Source organism: Cherax quadricarinatus, chromosome 54, assembly GCF_038502225.1.
Source record: "Cherax quadricarinatus isolate ZL_2023a chromosome 54, ASM3850222v1, whole genome shotgun sequence".
NCBI classification, from domain to species: domain Eukaryota; kingdom Metazoa; phylum Arthropoda; class Malacostraca; order Decapoda; family Parastacidae; genus Cherax; species Cherax quadricarinatus.
This window is the reverse complement of record NC_091345.1, coordinates 7,890,556-7,910,051: the sequence shown is the minus strand read 5'-3', so window position 1 is coordinate 7,910,051 and position 19,496 is coordinate 7,890,556. Positions and strand designations below refer to the sequence as shown.

Below are 19,496 nucleotides of genomic sequence, written 5' to 3'. Positions count from 1 at the left end.
TCCGTCTAATACACGTAATTATTGCTTATGTGAGTGTTATTACCCAATCCACGTTTCGGAACCCACAGGACATTACAGCCCGAATATAATTCATATCTTTCAAAGAGACCAAAGAAATCAAGATCATAAAATACACAAGCACATTAAGCTTTAAATCGCTCAGATGTTGCATTATCAAATTATCAACTTGGAAGGGTTGCAGGTAATCAGATACGACACTCGGAAATTATCGCAGGATAAACAGTATTTTTTTATTATTTTTTTAAAAATCAAAATCGGTCCCAATTTTTCACGTAAAAAATTCAGGCATCCTCTTAAAAGTCCTCCTTCCGGGGTACCTAATAATAATAACAATAATAATAATAATAATGATTAATATATAAAAGTGAGGGAGAGAGAGAGAGAGACAGTGGAAAGATGGGGAAGTGACAAGCTAGAAATGGAAAAATGGAGAGAGGGAAAGGGAATAAGAAGAGAATGAAGAAATAGAAGAGGAGGTTGAGGAGAAAGAGTGTGAAACAGAGTGAGAGAAGGAAAGAAATGAATAGGAGAAAATGAGAGAGGAAGGGGGATATTATGTGCACTAAACGCTTTCAGGCACACAACGAATAACACTTCCTTTATGGCTCGAGTTATATTGTTGTAATATGTGCACTCACGTGTGTAGCTGTGGTGGTGGTTCGTGGGTGGTGGTGTGGGTGGTAGTAGTAATGGTCGTGGCTGGTGGAAATTATGGTGGTGGAAGTTGTGGTGGTCGTGGGTGCTTGGAATTGTGATGGTGGTAATGGGGAGTGGCTGTGGGTGGTGGGAAGTAGTGGTAGATGGTAGCAAGTAGGGAGGTTAATTGTGGTACAAGATATTAGCTAAACCTGAAGCTTTCAAAGAGAAGAATCAGAGATGTAATCACGATGTACTCGATGTTGAGAGAATTTAACAAAGCAAATGGGAATATTGATATATCAGGCATATAATCAACGGAGCCCAAAAGAAAACTTTAGGGCTAAGCCTCAAGCTAATGGATGGTATAGGGTAAATTAACTAGGTATTGGAGGTTCCATCCCATTCTGAGGATCAAACTTGTAATTCTCTCGTTTTCCCTAAGTTCTGTTTGTCCCCTGCAGCTTCCTAGTTAATATAATAATAATAATAATAATAATAATAATTATTATTATTATTATTTTGTTAATATTGCAGTTGGGTCGCAGATCATAGTGTCTGCAAGTTTCCGAAGATTACAGATGATGGTTCTCGGGACCACTACAAGACGCTGACCAGACTTCCTGGTGGGCGTCCTGATCACGAGAGGCCAGGCTGTTGCTTCTTGTAGCCTGCTTATCAGGAATGGCTTAGAGATGTTTCGTCGTTTCCACTTAAAAACGGAAATCTGTTAGTGATTTCCTCACTTATATGGAGAGTATTCAGATGCTGTTAGCGATTTGTTGCCTAGTGTATGTGTTGCATCCCAGCTTGACAGATCTTGACAGATGGTGTTTTGCCGTGTGTACCACCATGCCTCTTGCTTGTGGCGATGCCAAAGGGAGTCTTTATCCCGGTGTTTTGCAGCCAGAGTGCCGCTGCAACCTGGTGTGCCACTGATAGTTCCCAGGGATGCCGGTGGCAAAATTAATGCTCTTGAGAGATAAATTAAGAATTTGGGCTGTCAAAGTGAAGGAAGGCAGCATGGATATGTTCCTGCAACAAAGAATAAAGAGATCATACCATTGATTTTTAAGCATCTTGAAGTACTTGCAGACAAAATTCAGTACTATTTCCCAAATTTATTTACGGAAGACTATGGTTCGAGAGACATTTTTTGGATCAGTATTGAGGGAGGGAGGGGTGATGAGGCGAACTCGACAGTGTGGTGTTACCCTACTCCGTGATTGTTTCAGTGTGTGAGAACTCACAGTATGCCACTAATACACCCTATTATATATAAGATTTACATAATGGGAGGAAAAGCTAGCGGTTTTCTTGGCATTCTATCAAACAGGGTTGGTTGCTTATCTGTAGTAATGAAATTTGTTAACCAAAGCTAGGAGACTTCGGTAGGGCGAGGATGATATCAAGAAGTGAGGGAACAGGACGAGTAGGGGTCGGAGAAGCAGGAGAGGGACTTAGTTTTTATTAAGGTGACGTAGGAGTGTTGACATCATTGCCACGATTATAGTGCAGTGTGTTGCAGGAGGATGTGAAGGCCAAGGGGAAGTTCCTGATTGGTACAGAGTGCGGGAGAGATGAGAGTAGGTGTGTGACGGTGGCTGTATATATATGTGTGTGTGTGTGTGTGTGTGTATATACTCACCTAATTGTGGTTGCAGGGATCGAGACTCAGCTCCTGTGTGTGTGTGTGTGTGTGTGTGTGTGTGTGTGTGTGTGTGTGTGTGTGTGCGCGCGCGCGCGTGTGTGTGCTAATTACCAGTTGTCAAAGGCACTTTTCGATAAACATTTGTCCTGTTTTCCATGTGGTGATGTATATTCCACATGTGCATATACCCCCTTATGCTTATGTAGATTGTCTCGGCTCTTGGCTACTCTGAGGCTTCCTTATAAGACAGTTTGTGGTCACCGTCCCCATGGCCAGGTCCTAGACCAAGCCTCCTGGATGCCGGTCTCATCGACCAGGCTATCTGTGCTTGCCTTTCGTAAACCATCGTATGCACCACAGTCCTGATCGAAACTGATTTGAGGACCTTATTAAATTCCCTCTCGCAGATAGGTTTGTTAGGTAAAAGGACTCAGATGCAACTAATGTGACATTGTGGCAACGTTTCGCTCTCCAGGAGTTTTGTCAAGCCGTTACAAACAATACAATGACACACATGTCCTGTTCTCTCCAGTGATAGTCAAGTCAGTCTAGAACTAATTCCAAAATAATTTTATTTTATTGCTTTTACATTGATTAGTACTTAAGGAACATTATATCCAAACTGGAGACAAAAGTTGGTGAAACAGTAAAATAAACTTCAGGTACACTACCAGCATATGTATTCCATTTATTTTTGTATTTTTTTTTTATGAATTTTAGTGCTTATTCTTGTGAAAACTCTCCACCAAAAATACTCTGCTGCAATCAGAATTTAATTATCCTGTGTATTTTTTAAATATTTTCCGAAAAAAGCGCGATTATTGGTGTTGAGGGAAGGGGAAAAATATTCTTGCTTCACACTTTTTGCTCCACACTGCAGATACATTGGTCTCCTATCAGTTTGTTTGGTAACCGCTTCTGATGATCTTAAGCAGAGCTTCTGGAGGTGGTGCTAATTTGTTCGTGGTTCAAGTCGACGAGTGAACAGTGGTCATCCATAATCTTCTGTCTGGATCCAAGAGCATTCCCATCCGCTGCTCAACTTGGAAATAAACACGGGCGCTGTGATATCGCATCCACTCCTTCGCCTAGGAGAGCTACTTACGAGTGCTATCCGTCAGACAAGCGATTCACCTCTGGCTGAGGTAACCTCAACAATATTCATTTCAAGAAGCAGGCAGAATATTTCTGCTTGCTTCTTGAAATGAGTACTACTTTTCAGAAATATCAAATAAACCTTTTTTCCATTTCCAAACAGACATGACATTATATCACCAGCCACAGATTACATGTACAAATGGAAGCAAGTTGCACGTCGTCTCCGGTCACAAAGCACTCTACAGCTAGTGAATGTTTCAGATTTTCTGAGTCTTGGTAGATATACTTTTGTCTTATATTCGGAATAGATCGAAGGAGTCGAATCACCATGAAAGCAAAGCAATATCAAGAGGTCCGTGTCATCTCCAGTGATGGTTGGGGGCACAGCAGGAATTACATTTCACCGCTGAGTGAACAATTAACAAATCAGCATCTTCTGGCTGAATAGTCCTGTATTCTCTTTTTCGTAGTTTCTCAGCGAGCATAATGTTGGACCTTTGTGTTGTTGACCAAGAAGCGTTCAAAAGTCACTTAGTACTCTTGTTATTCGACGATGTTTCGCTTCCTTTGTGAATGGTCCAGCTCTATATCCATCAAAACCATTTATGGAATATATGTAAGGTCTGATAACATAGCTATAAGACATCTTGCCGAGTCAAATGTAGCATCACGTAGCATGGCAGTCTAGTTGCTTGATAAGTAGCCTGGCCCCTTGATGCAGTGTTTACGTCTGCTTTCTTTTCAGTGAGTAATGTTCATAAAAGGAAATGCAAAGTGTATGGTAAGAGTATATTGTGTTTTCATTCAGAGACGAAATACAGTCTTTCGAAGCGTCCACATACTTTGTATCATTCTTTACGAGAGTTGCAGCTGTCTAAACAATCCTTATGTTTTCCTGTCTAAGTCTGCCAGTTTAAATGCTTTGTAAAAAGCGTTTAGGATAGTTGTTGCTGTGCCACATTGAACTTCTCTTTACGTTTAATATTATGACACACATGGTCAGACCAAAAATGTGGACTCCTACAACTTCTGATCTGGCGTAATTACTAATTAATCACTAAATATTGCTAATTACCCACCGACACACTGTGATGGGACTCAGCAGTCCTCCCTGTTTATTTTTCACTACACTGTATTTACTGTCACTCAGCCACTCCTTTTTTTCCCCAACAGGTCCACATACAATACATTATAATAACATATGATATACATGAATGAAGCAGATCATAGATAAACTGGAATGTGAAACATGAGGCTGTTTCATTCTCCTAACCATGACAGCGTGATCACCTTTCAAGTGATCTCAACAGTGAGTCTTTGAATTCCAGTCATGATAGAGGCCCCAAATGCACATCATAATTCAGTGGAAGTTCTCACAGGGTGTGAAAACATTCAGCTGTTAATATTTAGGAAGTGAGATATGCCTTTACGTATCCCTGATTGGGAGGTATCCCTCGAGATAAGGGTGATATGGTGAGAGGATGGGAGAAAGTAGAGAGGTGTTGAAAAGCCTTCGAAATAAGTCATCTAAAGAACCCTGTGGAAATTGGAAACAGTGTGAATGGGAGTTAAATATGGCGTCGGAAGCCTTAGAGTTTAGATTAATTTTTCTGAATGACTAGTCACTAGTGTAAGGGAACTGAGAAAAATACGACTTGCAGGTTAGCCTGGTTTGTGTTCCGTGACACCAAGAAGGTCCGAGTAAGCCTATTCTTATTAACCTGGAGGGTACTTCCAGTCCCTGCTATTGTGTGTCTCGTTACTTTTTTTTTTCAGAGGGAGACTGGGGGATGATGTGAAGAATACATAGACACAACCCAGTGAGGGGAATACAGTAAGGGATAACTTGGAGCATACCTCCCCCTCCCTAATTGCCAAATATTAGATATTTTCAAATATCTAATATTTGTTGACTCGCTGTTGGAACGTATGTAATGTGATTACCATTATGGTTAGGAGAATGAGGAAGGATATATATATATATATATATATATATATATATATATATATATATATATATATATATATATATATATATATATATATATATATTAGAGAGAGAGATCAGAGGAGTGGGAAGGCAGTTACGCTGTGGCTAGTTGTGTGAGAGGCTCAACTGTGGTGGTCTTGACTACAGCCGTCTGTGGTGAAGGAACCTAAGTGCTCAGGTTGTCTCTAAAGGAAAGTAAAGAATCTTGTGAATTCTGTGGATTTACCTCTCGGTTCTACTCATCACTCGTATATATATACTCCCTTCCTGGTATATTTTTGACAGAAGTGTCATAGACTGCTGACAGTAGTAAATTTATACTGATTTTTTATCCCCTTGACTTTTCAGCTAGTAAATAGACTTATTGCAAAGAGTCTTTCAATTTTTTCCTTCAACCTGGTCAATAAACCCCTCTCTGTGTATTTATAAATATAACAGTTGGATGTTTCACATTCCAGTTTATAACCTCCTCCTTCATCTTTATCATGTGTTATTAAAATATATTGTATCTGAGCTTGTTGGGGAAAAAAGTGTGATTGACTGACAAAATGTAGGGCAGTGAAAATAAGTAGGATGGACTTCTGAGCCCCATCACAGTGTGGGTAATTATCAAGTAGTGAATTATTAATTCGTAATTAGTCCATAACGGAAATTGTGTTAATCCACGTCTGTTGTGGCTGTGATCGTAATACACCTGTACACACGCACGTTTGCTGTGGCTGTGATCCTAGTGCACTTGTACACAGGCACTTTTGTTGTGTCTGTGATCGCAGTGCACCTGTACACATGCACGTTTGCTGTGGCTGTGATCCTAGTGCACTTGTACACAGGCACGTTTTGGAAAATTCTCCCCACGACCACAACATGATGGACTTTCTTGCTCCTAACATACAACATCCAAAGCTTCTTCCTCCCTCCATCTCTACACTGACTCGGGTACATACGCACTCTGGTGTTGAGGTTAATGACACCATGGTTCGCCACCATCAACCTTCTAATTTGTAAATTATAGTGTATGTACTCTTACATTTAGAATCTATACTGTGGCATTTATTCTCTGTAGTATCTATATTCTTCATAAAGTATCTACACTCATTCTTTTAGTATCTGTACGCTGTATGTGGTATGTCTATAAAGTTACCTCTCTCTCTCTCTCTCTCTCTCTCTCTCTCTCTCTCTCTCTCTCTCTCTCTGTCTACGTTGTAGAACGAATAATTAGGATTTTATTAAAATTCAAGCACCTAAGTATATTTGGCGAAGTGACATTCGTTTTAGTTGCTTTTTCTTTTTTTCTTCTGCCAAAAGAATGTGCTCCTTGCATACAAGGAGCAACAATCGGTATACATACACATATATTCATAAGTATCTGAATATATATAAACACATACACACTTGGCTACACATAATGCACACAGTACCACCTGCACATATGCGAGTCAAATGTGTGGAAGTGCTTGAACATGGTAATATATGTAACATGTTACACACTTGGAGGAGGAATAAACGTTATATTGTTACTGTTAACAAAGAAGTAGTCTAATACAGTTAGAGACAATGATTATATCACCTTTACACACACACACACACACACACACACACACACACACACACACACACACACACACACACACAGATACAAAATGGTAACTAACACCGATGGCAACCAAAAGCGTCCAGATGGAATTATCTTGCAAGCCTGGACAGACAGCAAGCAGGTGGTGTGGAACTAGACATGTGCATCCACACTGGCTGTTACTTATCTCCAATACATCATGGAGAACGGAGGGGCAGCTGCCAGCTTCAGGGAGTCTCAGAAGTATAGAAAATATGGTGAACTTGCAATTTGCATATCATTAAACGTTTGTTGGCATGGGCTGAGAGACCCCTGGGCCCATAGGTAAAGAGCGCCTCCAAGTTCCTTAAGGATCTAGGCAAGCGACTTACTAGAGCAACTAAGGGTCCCATTGCAACTAGTTTTTTCTTCTTGGGGCTTAGTACTGCAGTTCAGAGGGATAATGCCTGTTGTATCCTCGGTACGCGCCCCAGCTCTGAGAAGCTGGATGTAATTTTTAACAAACACGTAGCAACATGAAATATATCCCTCAGACTTCATGTATTGTATACTCCTTCTGTGTCTATTGTATTACATGTATAATGTACCTATTTGTGCACTTAAAAAATATGAGATGGCAAAATAAAGGGAATATTCAAGCGGCTTCCGGGAGAAATCCAAAAATATTTCCAAGTCTTTTTATTTGCTTTTTCGCAGCTATGGGTCGTCATAGTTTTTGAATGGAAGTGAACATCGAGAATTACATCAGTGCATATATTTTTTTAATAAACTAAAAATTTTATAAGTCTAAAGTTACTAGTATAATTAAAAACATGAAAGCTCGCAGCTCTCTTGTGTCTAAATTTGAATCAAGATGGTGTGTAGAGAGAGCTGCTGCGATTCTCAACATCGTGTCTGAGATAGTGAATACAATAACCTGTGTGATATGCAAAGATATCTTTTTAATTAATATAAGATACCAGACATATTAAGCAGATTTCCCAAATTTGCTTGCAACAGATAAGCGAACTGTATATTTAAATTCAGATATACTCCTGCAAACTCTTGAGGCCTAGTTCTTTGGTCCTTTGTGTATCCATATGCTGTTGTTCCACAGTCTGCAGGACAGATATGGGGTGCACAATAAACCAGCCACTTAGGCGGCAAAATCTAAAAATCTGTCTAGTATGTTGTTATGGCAGTGTGCATATTTGAGACTAGACCCTTAAATACTTAAATACTTTACTATTGTTCGCTTAAACATTAGCTGAATTGATACTTTCTCTGTCCATATTACTACCTCTTATTTTTTTTTTAAATACTATCAATTGATATTACTTACTAAAATTAATAAATATCATTTTTACTAAAATTTCAATTTACTCTTAACAATTTTGACATTTAATAACCATTACTTGTCTAATTACCTTTACCTGTTTTAATACCACATTTACTATCCTAGATTACTCTTAATTACCTTGTACTGCCATATAACCTCAAGTATAACTACCAGTGCAATATTGAATGAAATAAACATTACTTTTTCACTTTTTTGTAATCATTATTACTTACTAAAATTTTATTAAACACCATATTTACTACCAGTCAATTTTAATTTTGTACATTAAACATTATTTTATACTTCTCATAACATTTTGTAGCCAAATTTTCAAGTTTTTATATTCAACCCCAACCTTTATATTATCCCTTGTACCTGTGTACCTGTCTACCCTCTTACTATCATATTATAATCAAGACATTACCATTGTTATTTTTTTACTATTATTCTTTTGGTACTTTAATTGTGAATTTTATTTTGTCAATTTAAATCTAGGTATAATCTTGATCTTGTCAACAACCTATACCAGACTCTAGTGCAATTGCAAGTACCATTTCAAATTGTATTTTTATATTATAAGTTTATATTATAATTCCTACCATCTGCCCATTTAACTTTGCTTACCATTACTTAATTTTAGTCCCTTATATGTTTTCTCCTTTATTTTAGCTTTATATAACTATCCTAGGTTATATATTCACAATTGTTAAAATAATCAAGGTGCTATTCTTAGGTGCTAAAGTAGAATAAGTTCACAATTTTGCCATTATATTCCAAAGCTCATTTTTTTGATTACCACTTTATTGGTCACCACAACCTATATTAGTCCCTTTTATATTATAATTTTATACTATAATTCTAACTTTAAAAAATTACCTTTATAGTACTACCTACTATCATATTCCCAAGCTCCACTATTTGATCATCACTTTATTTGTATTAGTCCCTTAGCTCATTATTTTACATTTGTTAAATAATCCAGGTGCTATTTTTTAGCTTAAGACTATTTACTTTGTTTTATACTTAATTCAAACTATAGATTCACTACAAATCTTATGATTACAAGCATTGATCCTGATACCAACCTCTTATTTAATGACTTAAATGAATCAAACAGTAACTGTAATTACTACACTGCAGAACAATCAAAGGCACTTCTCAGTGCCAACAACAACATAACTATATTTAACTACAATATCAGATCTTTAAGCAAGCATTACGATGACCTCATAGCATTACTAAATTCCTTACATGCCAATATGTCCATCATTACACTAACTGAAACCTGGCTAAAGCCTGATAGTACAGATGTCTATGCCATTCCTGGTTACACAGCCATACACAACTGTAGGCCAGATCAACAAGGGGGTGGCACAGCCATATACTACTCAGACCAACTAGAATGTATCACTAATACTTGCACAAGGGATGAACATGGGGAATATATAATAGCTAAATTCAAATCAAAGTACCTACAAAAACCTCTCACATTGATAAACATCTACAGAGTTCCACAGTCAAACATTAGCCAATTTAGTCAAAATCTAGGAAGTATGATAACTGATGCACGCATGAACAAAGATCACTTACTACTCTCAGGTGACTTCAATATAAATCTCCTGCAAGACCAGGACCCACACGTTACTGAATTCACAAACACAATGAGTAACTGTATGTTACTACCAACAGTAACAAAACCTACAAGAGTTACAGAGACTAGTGTTTCCCTACTTGACCACATCTGGACCAACACCATATCCCCTTTAAAATCAGGCATAATTACAGATAATACCACAGACCACTACCCTACTTTCCTCATAACAACTCTTGGTAAACTACCCCAAGACACTACTAAAGTCATCTTCAGACTTCACAATGAGGCAGCCATTAATAACTTCACAACAGCAATAGCTAACATTGATTGGCACACTGAGCTAGAAACCTATACAGATATTGACGAATGTATTAATAATTTTCTAAAAAAAACCCAATACCTCTATAACAAGCACTGCCCTAAAAAAACTAAACAGATGACAGCAAAGAGACTGAACAGTCCCTGGCTAACACCCAGCATTCTCAAATCCATAAATACAAAACACCAATATGAAAAACAGTACAGAATGGGTCACATAACCAGAGACCAAACAAAACGTTACTCGTCAATCCTAACCAGCCTGATAAGAAGGGCAAAAAAATTGTATTATGAGAACAGATTATCCAACTTACGAGGTGATATAAAAAAGACCTGGAAAACCCTATCAGAAATTCTGGGAACAAAAAAGATATCACGAAATAGCGAAATAAAATTAGCAAAAACAGATGAACCCCAACTCCCACCAACAGAAACAGCAAACAGACTCAATGATTTCTTCTCCACTATAGGACAAAACCTTGCCAATAAAATCCCAAGCTCAGATACCCCACCAAATGACTACCTCACCGGCAACTACCCGAACACACTGTTCCTAGCTCCGACTAACCCATACGAAGTCTCCCTTATTATCAACGCACTAAAAAACAAGGCAGGAGATTTAAATACCTTACCACCCCTTATATACAAAAAAGTGTCACAAGTGCTATCACCAATCATTGCAACACTCTTTAACAAATCCATTGAATCCTCCACCTTCCCTACAGTACTCAAAATAGCAAGGGTCACCCCGATCCACAAAGGAGGAGACCAAACAGAGTTGAATAACTATAGGCCAATATCCAACTTACACCCTCTCTCAAAAATCTTCGAAAAATTAATTCATAAACGAATCTACTCCTACCTTATCTCCCAAAACATACTCAACCCCTGCCAATTTGGATTCAGGCCTAATAAAAATACTAATGATGCTATTATACACATGCTAGAACATATATACACTGCAATAGAGAAAAAAGAAGTCCCACTGGGGATCTTCATTGACTTACGTAAAGCTTTTGATACAGTTGACCATGACTTGCTCCACGTAAAATTGTCACACTATGGTATAAGAGGGCACTCCCTCAACTACCTCAAGTCTTACCTCAGCAACAGAAGCCAATATGTGTACGCAAATGGGGCAAACTCTTCTGCACAACCAATTACAGTTGGTGTCCCACAGGGAAGTGTCCTTGGCCCTCTTCTCTTTCTCCTATACATAAATGACCTTCCAAATGCTTCGCAATTACTCAAACCCACACTATTTGCAGATGACACTACATACGTCTTCTCTCACCCGAGCCCAGTCACGCTAGCCAATACTGTAAATACCGAATTACAGAAAATATCTACCTGGATGAGGACTAACAAACTTACACTAAACATTGACAAAACCTACTTCATTCAGTTTGGTAACAGAGCTACAGATGTCCCTCTTAACATAATGATAAATGGATCACCTATCACAAAACTAACAGAGGGAAAATTCTTAGGAATCCACCTTGATAATAGACTCAAATTTCATACACATATACATCAAATTTCTAAGAAAATTTCCAAGACTGTAGGCATACTATCGAAGATACGGTACTATGTTCCACAGTCAGCCCTCCTGGCCCTATATCACTCTCTTATTTACCCCTATCTCACCTATGGAATTTGTGCATGGGGCTCAACAACAATTAACCATCTCAGACCACTAATTACCCAACAAAAGGCTGCAGTTAGAATGATAACAAATTCTCACTACAGACAGCACACTCCACCAATATTCAATACACTAAACCTACTCACCATACAAAACATCCATACTTATTACTGCACCTATTACATACATAGAACACTTAACTCTGATATTAACCCTCCCCTCAAACATCTCCTTGCCAACCTCAACAGAACACATGACCATAACACAAGGCACAGATCACTCTTTGATGTTCCTCGTGTCCATCTCACACTATGCAAAAACTCAATGCACATAAAAGGCCCTAAAATCTGGAATTCATTACCTGTAAATATAAAAGAAACACAACCTGTTTATAAATTCAAGTCTCTTCTCAAAGATTACTTACTCACCCAAAACCAAATAAATACTGAATAACTGAACATTATAAATTGTATATCTTAAATGTTTCTCACAATTATATCACATAAATGTTAAACCTAAAACCCAATCTAACTTTATTATTTTTTAAATACACTACCTAACAGAATCACTACCTAACTGAATGCAACCATATGACCTGTCTTTGTAATACTCACTTGTGCTTTATAGTTATCTGTTTACATTAATGTTTTATCACTGATTTCATCATTGCTTAGTAGCAGCGCTGTATAGTCCTTGTGGCTTAGCGCTTCTTTTTGATTATAATAATAATAATAATCATTGCTTAGTTAATCTTAAGTTAATTTTAAGCCAGCCCGTAATGCTATGCATAGTATAAGTGGCTTTGGCATACTGCTCTTATCTGTATTTTTTTTGTACCTCTGTATGTGTGCACAAATTGGAAATAAATAAATAAATAAAAAAATAAATGGATATCTCTCCCGCTCCAGCCAGCATATTAGGCATGGGAGGGGTGTGTTTAAGTTGGGGGTCAAAGGCCTGACCACAGCTGCTTACCCCAGCACAGGACAACAATAGTGTCATTGTGTGGACACCATAGGCAGACCCAGTCATTCAGAGATAGGCAAGGAATATGAATAGGGGCAGGTGATCTTCCGTGTTTACAGCCTGGGTGATCCGGTCTGTGCTGATCGGCAAAGTCAGGAATCTGGAGTGCTTTGCTATAAAATTTCGAATGTATGGTAGTGTTACTTTTGTTGAAGGACATGTTATATTATATTTATATTTATATATATATATATATATATATATATATATATATATATATATATATATATATATATATATATATATATTTATATTTATATATATATATATATATATATATATATATATATATATATAGGGAAGTACCACCTCTATAGCTGGAATGGGGACCCTCATCCTCAGAGAAGACAATAAACGTACCTCAGGAAAAACTCAAGGTTCTCCCCGGAGCTGTTTGAATATTTTCTTCTCCTACCACCCCCTATATATTTTATATTCTATTAATAAACAGAATACATTTACAGAAAAAAACATAAACATGAATACAATGGCACAATGTATCAAAGATCATGAATTTCCTCCAGCTCCTCCGAGGCTGGACGCGAGCCAAGTATGCAGCAAGCATTTCCCCTCTGGATGGCTATGCTGAGGCGCTGGAACATGAAAGTGGCTGCCCTTGGGTCCCTGGTGGTGTCGATGAGTCTGGAACCCAATTCTTTAAGGAAACGTGTGGCATTTTTTCCCCATGATCCCAAAGTCTCTGATCCCACTGGGACAAATTGATACTGTTGGCTAATGTCCCTGTACTTGCTGATCTTGCACTCCTCCCTGTGGTCAGCAGCTCCTCCCTGTCGCCCCACACTGTGATGGATATAGGTGTCAGCCAGTGTGGACACACAGGTATAGTCCCATGCTAAGAGCTTGCCATTCTTCCAAGGATAGATGGTGATCCCGTCGGGGCGGTTTGCTGGGTTGTGGGTATTGTTGGCTGCTAGTGATCAGGGCTCCCTCTCGGCAGGGCATCCAGCTGTAGCAAGGGTTCTCTTAATGATGTCGTTGACCTCATTGTGTCTTGCATGCCAGCCCTTGGTTTTGGAACAGTTAAGACCATGTAGACCGTATTGGTCTGCTTGCACTTCGCCGCAAATACATGTATATTCTGTGTGAATTGGGGCAGCAAGGCGCAGAGCCACTGCAATACGGAGGGTCTTAGGGTCGAGTCGCGTTCCCATTGCCGATATGGGGACTGTTTGGAGGAAGTCCCCGGAGTGAGGTGCACTCACAGCCTGGAGACGGGCAATCTCCCTATCTGATGTTGCAGCCATGAGCATGTTGGCAAGCACCTTTTCAGCAATCGGGCCATCCCAGCTTGACTGTTTGTGAGCCAGTGCTGCACTAGGGTTTGGTGCTGGAGCAGCAAGAGTCTCCCATTCGGTGATGGCACTGGCATATCTAGGGTCTTCTATTCCTGCTGAGTCACTGAGGATATCGGGAAGAATTTGTCTTATCAACTCGTTTGATGCTATGGAAGAGGATAGGAAAGCTGATAGAGCAATCTGGGAGGATCTGCGTACTCCTAGCCCTCCAAGCCTGACCGGAAGTGAGGCTTGCAACCACTGTCCATCGTCAAGGGAAAGATTCAATACACTCTCTAGCATGGTCTTCAGGAGAGAGTCATATTCCTTGAGTTTTGGACTGCTGAAGGCTGGGGAGCATCTCAGAAAGTAGGTAAGTTTTGGGATTGACAGGCACCTGGTGAGTAGGTAGAAGGCATCATGTGTCAGTGTCTTTCATCCTGCTTTCCATCGTCCGGAGGTCTGAGACTTTTTTTTCTAGGATCAGATCGATGGCATTGGACCCAAGAGGAGCACCAAGGAGAGTGCTATTGGCTGGATCAATGGCTCGTGCTCCTGGTAAAACGGCACTAATATTCTGGATCATCTGTTGATTGGTAGAAACTATATATATATATATATATATATATATATATATATATATATATATATATATATATATATATATATATATATATATATCGGGAGATACCACCTCTAGAACTATTCTAGGGACCCTCATCCTCAGAGAAAAAATAAACTTGCTTCAGGGAAAACTCAATGTTCTCCCTGAAGCTGTTTGAGAATTTTCTCCTACCACCCCCTATATTTAATTAATATATATTTTATTTAAAGACAAAATACATTGACAAAACATTCACAAAGATACAATAGAAAGTAAAACAACATAGGTAACTCAGAGCTACATCTCGAATACTTCGTCCAGCTCCCCGGCGGTGGGCCGCGTGCCCAGAATGCTGTAGGCATTTCCTCTCTGGATCGCAACACTGAGTCTCTGAAAGGCTCTTTGAGGAACTTTAGAGCACACTTGCCCCATGCTCCAAGGGTCTCCGACCCTATTGGGATGAAGTTATAGCAAGGGGGAAGGTCTTCATATTTGCGGATCTTCTGGGTCTCCCTGTGGCTGGCCGCTCCACCCCCTTCCACTACGGAGTATGGCAACTAGTTGTCTACCAATGTGGCGGCACAGGTGTAGTCCCAGGCAATCTGCTTTCCATCCTTCCAGGGTAGCATAGTGGCTCCATCAGGACGCGTATATATATATATATATATATATATATATATATATATATATATATATATATATATATATATATAATTTATATTATATATTATATTATATATTCTCTCTTTCATTGCTTTCCCTGCCTGATTCAGGGCTGATCAGGGGTGTATAATCGACCTGTACGGAGATGCTACAAGGTCACCTTGGCAATCGATGTAATTCTGCAATGGATCGGTGTGGATTATGTGTAGAAATACGCCTAACTAGAGTTTCCCAGGACAAACTTTCAAAGGGTGAGCTTGTATCCCAGTCAGGGTCCTGGTGCCTTCACTATTTCTCATCCTCAAAACACACATAGACAAAAAAAAAAAAAACTTGCCAAAGCTTCATATCGCCCTTTGCTGAACGATGCCCACCCCCCCCAAAAAAAAAGCATGAAAGTTACAAAGTTAAAATAATTATAATGAAAAGTCACAACACCGTAGATGGAACAACACCGTAGATGGAACAACAACACCGTGGATGGAACAGTTCACCAAAACACCCGCCACTCTGACCTTAAGTTATATTAATGAAAATAAGATACCAGATACTTGTACAAAGACGAATTGTTGAAGCCTGGCGATAAAATAAGATGAACGAATGTGATGTTTGAGAGTAGCCAGTGAGATGTGCGATTTCGTCTATGCCCCCACGAGAGCCAATGAGCATCGCCGTCTCTGAGACAGGAGCGTTCCAAAATAATTATAGCTTTTAAGCTAATTTTCTCAAAACTTAAGTTTGGCACTTTCTATTTGCACATTTTCAACTAGTTATTTATATAATTTTAAATTCTCACATTTTCTTGTAAGTTTGTATAGCCCGCAGTGGACCCCAGCTTGAGAACCACTGTGCTAGCAACAACAGCTTAATAGATCAGGTCATCAGCTAGAAGATTGCGGGAGCGATTACCTCTAGAATTAAGTGCAGGTAGGCTTACTTGGAATTTACCTAGAGACAGTTTCAAGGGTCAGCGACCTCAGGTCCCTGTTCCAGACCAAACTTCCCGGTGGATGGCCTGATCGCCAGGCTGTTGGTGCTAACCTCAAGCAGTGCAACCTGCGTAATACAGCCCGACTGATCAGGAAGTGACTTGAGGAACTAATTAAGTTTCCTTTTGAAGGCAGTGAGGGGCTGTTGGTAATACTCCTTATGCAGGACATCAACACCGTTTTAAATAAAATAGTTAACGCTGTTTTTGAAATTGTCATCACTGTTCTAAAATCGCCAACACATTTGAAATCGTCAACACTTTTGAAAATCAATACCGTTTTGAAATCAACGGTGTTTTGAAGCCGTCAGCACTGTTTTGAAAATGTTCTGAAATATTTTTAAAGTGTTCGTAAGTATTATTTTTTAAAATGGTTCTTGAATTTTTGTGTGTGTGTGAATAGTTCTGAAATAGCTCGTAAGTACATTTCTCAAGTCGTGAATACTGTTTTAAATTCTTCCGTGAACACTATTTTGTATTTATTTCAACGCCGTCTCTGAGAAGCCACTGTGTTTGCAATATTATATTCTGGACACAGAGTTAGCAAGAATTTTTAACTTGGTCCGCCTGAGGATGTCTTGCATTTATAATATTTTTGGAAAGAAAATGTTGGCTGTGATTGAAAGGCCCGAGTACGGAGCCTCAAAATGTCTAGCAGTTGTTATTTACGAACCCTGTGGCGGACAGTTGGCTAAAAGTCATATAAATTAACTTTCTCAAACCTGAACGTAGTTTCGGAGGAATTTATCAGAATATCCCAAACAGACTGGCCAACAGACTTCCTGTATGTCAGAGTTTTATTTACACAGAAAGTGTGAAAGCGTCTCCGGAGTCCAGTGATCTTTGAAGCCTGTCGTAAGAAACTATCGTCAAGTATCGTCGAGTACCTCAAAGGCTGTCGTAAGCAAGTATCGTCGAGTATCTCAAATGCTGTCGTAAGCAAGTATCGTCGAGTTCCTCAAAGGCCGTCGTAAGCAAGTGCCTGAGAGTTTGAAAACTTTCTCCAACTCCTGCCTGTTATTAATCGCCCCACCGCCTCTAATCTGGATTATTATTTATTATTATTATGATTATTATTATCAGAATATAGGGAATTGGAAGGCAGTCGGGTTCGACCCAAGGAAGAGGAGGTCAGGTCCATTTATTTGGATCAAGAGCCCTTTCTCAGTCATCAAGGAGCTTCCCTGAAGTCTCATCTTGAGAAAATCAGCAAGTCATGGTTGCTTAAGGACACAACGCTTTGCTATTGTTTCATCGCTGGTAGCCCAGCATTGTGCTCGGTGCTGGGGAAGGGCTCTTGGTCTAGGGAATTGGAGAAGCCGCTCTTTTCCTCGGATCAGTGCCTGATTACCTTCCCATTCCTCCGGCGCTGTGTGACCCTCATGGACATGATAATAATTGGAAACATTATATCACTGACGGTATACAGTACCAATAAGTAGAGGAATGAGACAAAGGTGCAAAGCTTGGGTATCTTTATTGTCGAAACGTTACGCCTGCACAACAGGCTTCCTCAGTCGAATGTACTGGATGCGGTGGTGGTAGTAGTTTTGATGTGATCGGTCCGTCAGCCCTGGTAAGTGGTTGTTAGTCCCTCATTCTCAACTTACAGGCTGGTATTCTTGCTGTGGAAAGTGTCAGCGTTGACATTTTGAAGCAGGTAAGATGAGGCATTCTTTAGCTACTGAATAAAATTCGTTATCACTATTCAATAAAAAAGGGCAATTTGAGACTTTTTGTAGCCCAGTAATAATACGAACTTCTTTTTTTTTTAACAAACCAGGGCTGAAAATTTGAAGCCGATCTGAAGAGGCGTTCTGCAGTTCTCGTTCGGATTCCAGTATATTGACATTTTTTTTTCGGCACACAAACTTAATGTATAGCCATTAAACATTGAAGCGATTCGGAAGAGGCAGACTCGAATATATTTAACGTGATTTAGCGGGAGTAAAATTTTCGCTAATTTACACACACAATTGACGGTTGTGCATCTACACACTTAACTTTGTCTCCATCCTTGTCGAATTGGGAGTCACCTATTTTTGAACGTTTGAAGCTACGCTGCAGAGAGTTTTGGATGTTATCGGAGCCGTTCCAGGATGTTGGGAATATTTTCTACAACTTCGCTCACAGTGGACCTGCACATGCCTGTTGTTACAAGAATCTTGTCCCAGTTACCATACACCGGCGTCGGAAATATGAAGCCAGTTAGATCAACTCTTCGCGCGTTATAGGTGAAATAAATATGGAACCTGAAAAGAAAGAATATATTTATATATATATATATATATATATATATATATATATATATATATATATATATATATATATATATATATATATGTCGTGCCGAATATGTAAAACTGGTCAATTAGCAAGAACTCATTTAAAATTAAGTTCTTTCTAAAATTTTCTCTTACACGTTTAAATATATATTTTTTTCATTAATGTTGATGTAAAAATTTTTAATTTTGCAGCAAAAGGAACTTAGAAAACTTACCTAACCTTGTTATAACAAGAACAATTTATTTTAGCCTAACCCAAGTAAATATATTTTAGATTTGTTTACAGTAATTTAATACTAAACAAACACAGTGAAATATATTTTTTTCGTTAGGTTCAGAATGATTTTGGCGAAATTATTGCATACACAAATTTTCACTTGTCCTATATGGCAAGATGAGCGTTGCTATTTAAGCCAAGATCGCAAGTTCTGCCTATTCGGCACGACATTATATATATATATATATATATAATATATATATATATATATATATATATATATATATATATATATATATATATAACGAAAAATTCAGGCACCAACTTAAACGTCTTCCTTTAAGGTTACCTATTGAAATCGGAGAGGTAATTAGCGTAAAAAAAAAATTTTAAAAGTCTTGCGTTTCCCATTGTGTATAATAATAAGATTACCATCATGTAGAATGTCATGTCATTAATATAATTATGGAATCTGCTTGCCATTTCAAGCATACTTCCTGTTGTTGTTTCCAGGAGTTATCGTCTACCGGTACCAGATCGGCCCAGGTTTACTTGATCGATGAGGCTGTTGGTG

General features: G+C 38.8%; 1 protein-coding gene across 6 annotated transcripts in view; it reads left to right on the top strand.

Moving 5' to 3' along the window:
- LOC128699070 (uncharacterized) overlaps positions 1–19,496 on the top strand; it is a gene marked incomplete at its 3' end in the record, with an annotated part of 618,513 nt that overhangs the window by 146,517 nt on the left and 452,500 nt on the right. The window contains 1 exon segment of one of the 6 annotated variants that reach the window (XM_070096573.1): positions 19,436–19,496. This exon segment is cut by the window's right edge and continues 6 nt beyond it. 6 annotated transcript variants of the gene reach the window in all.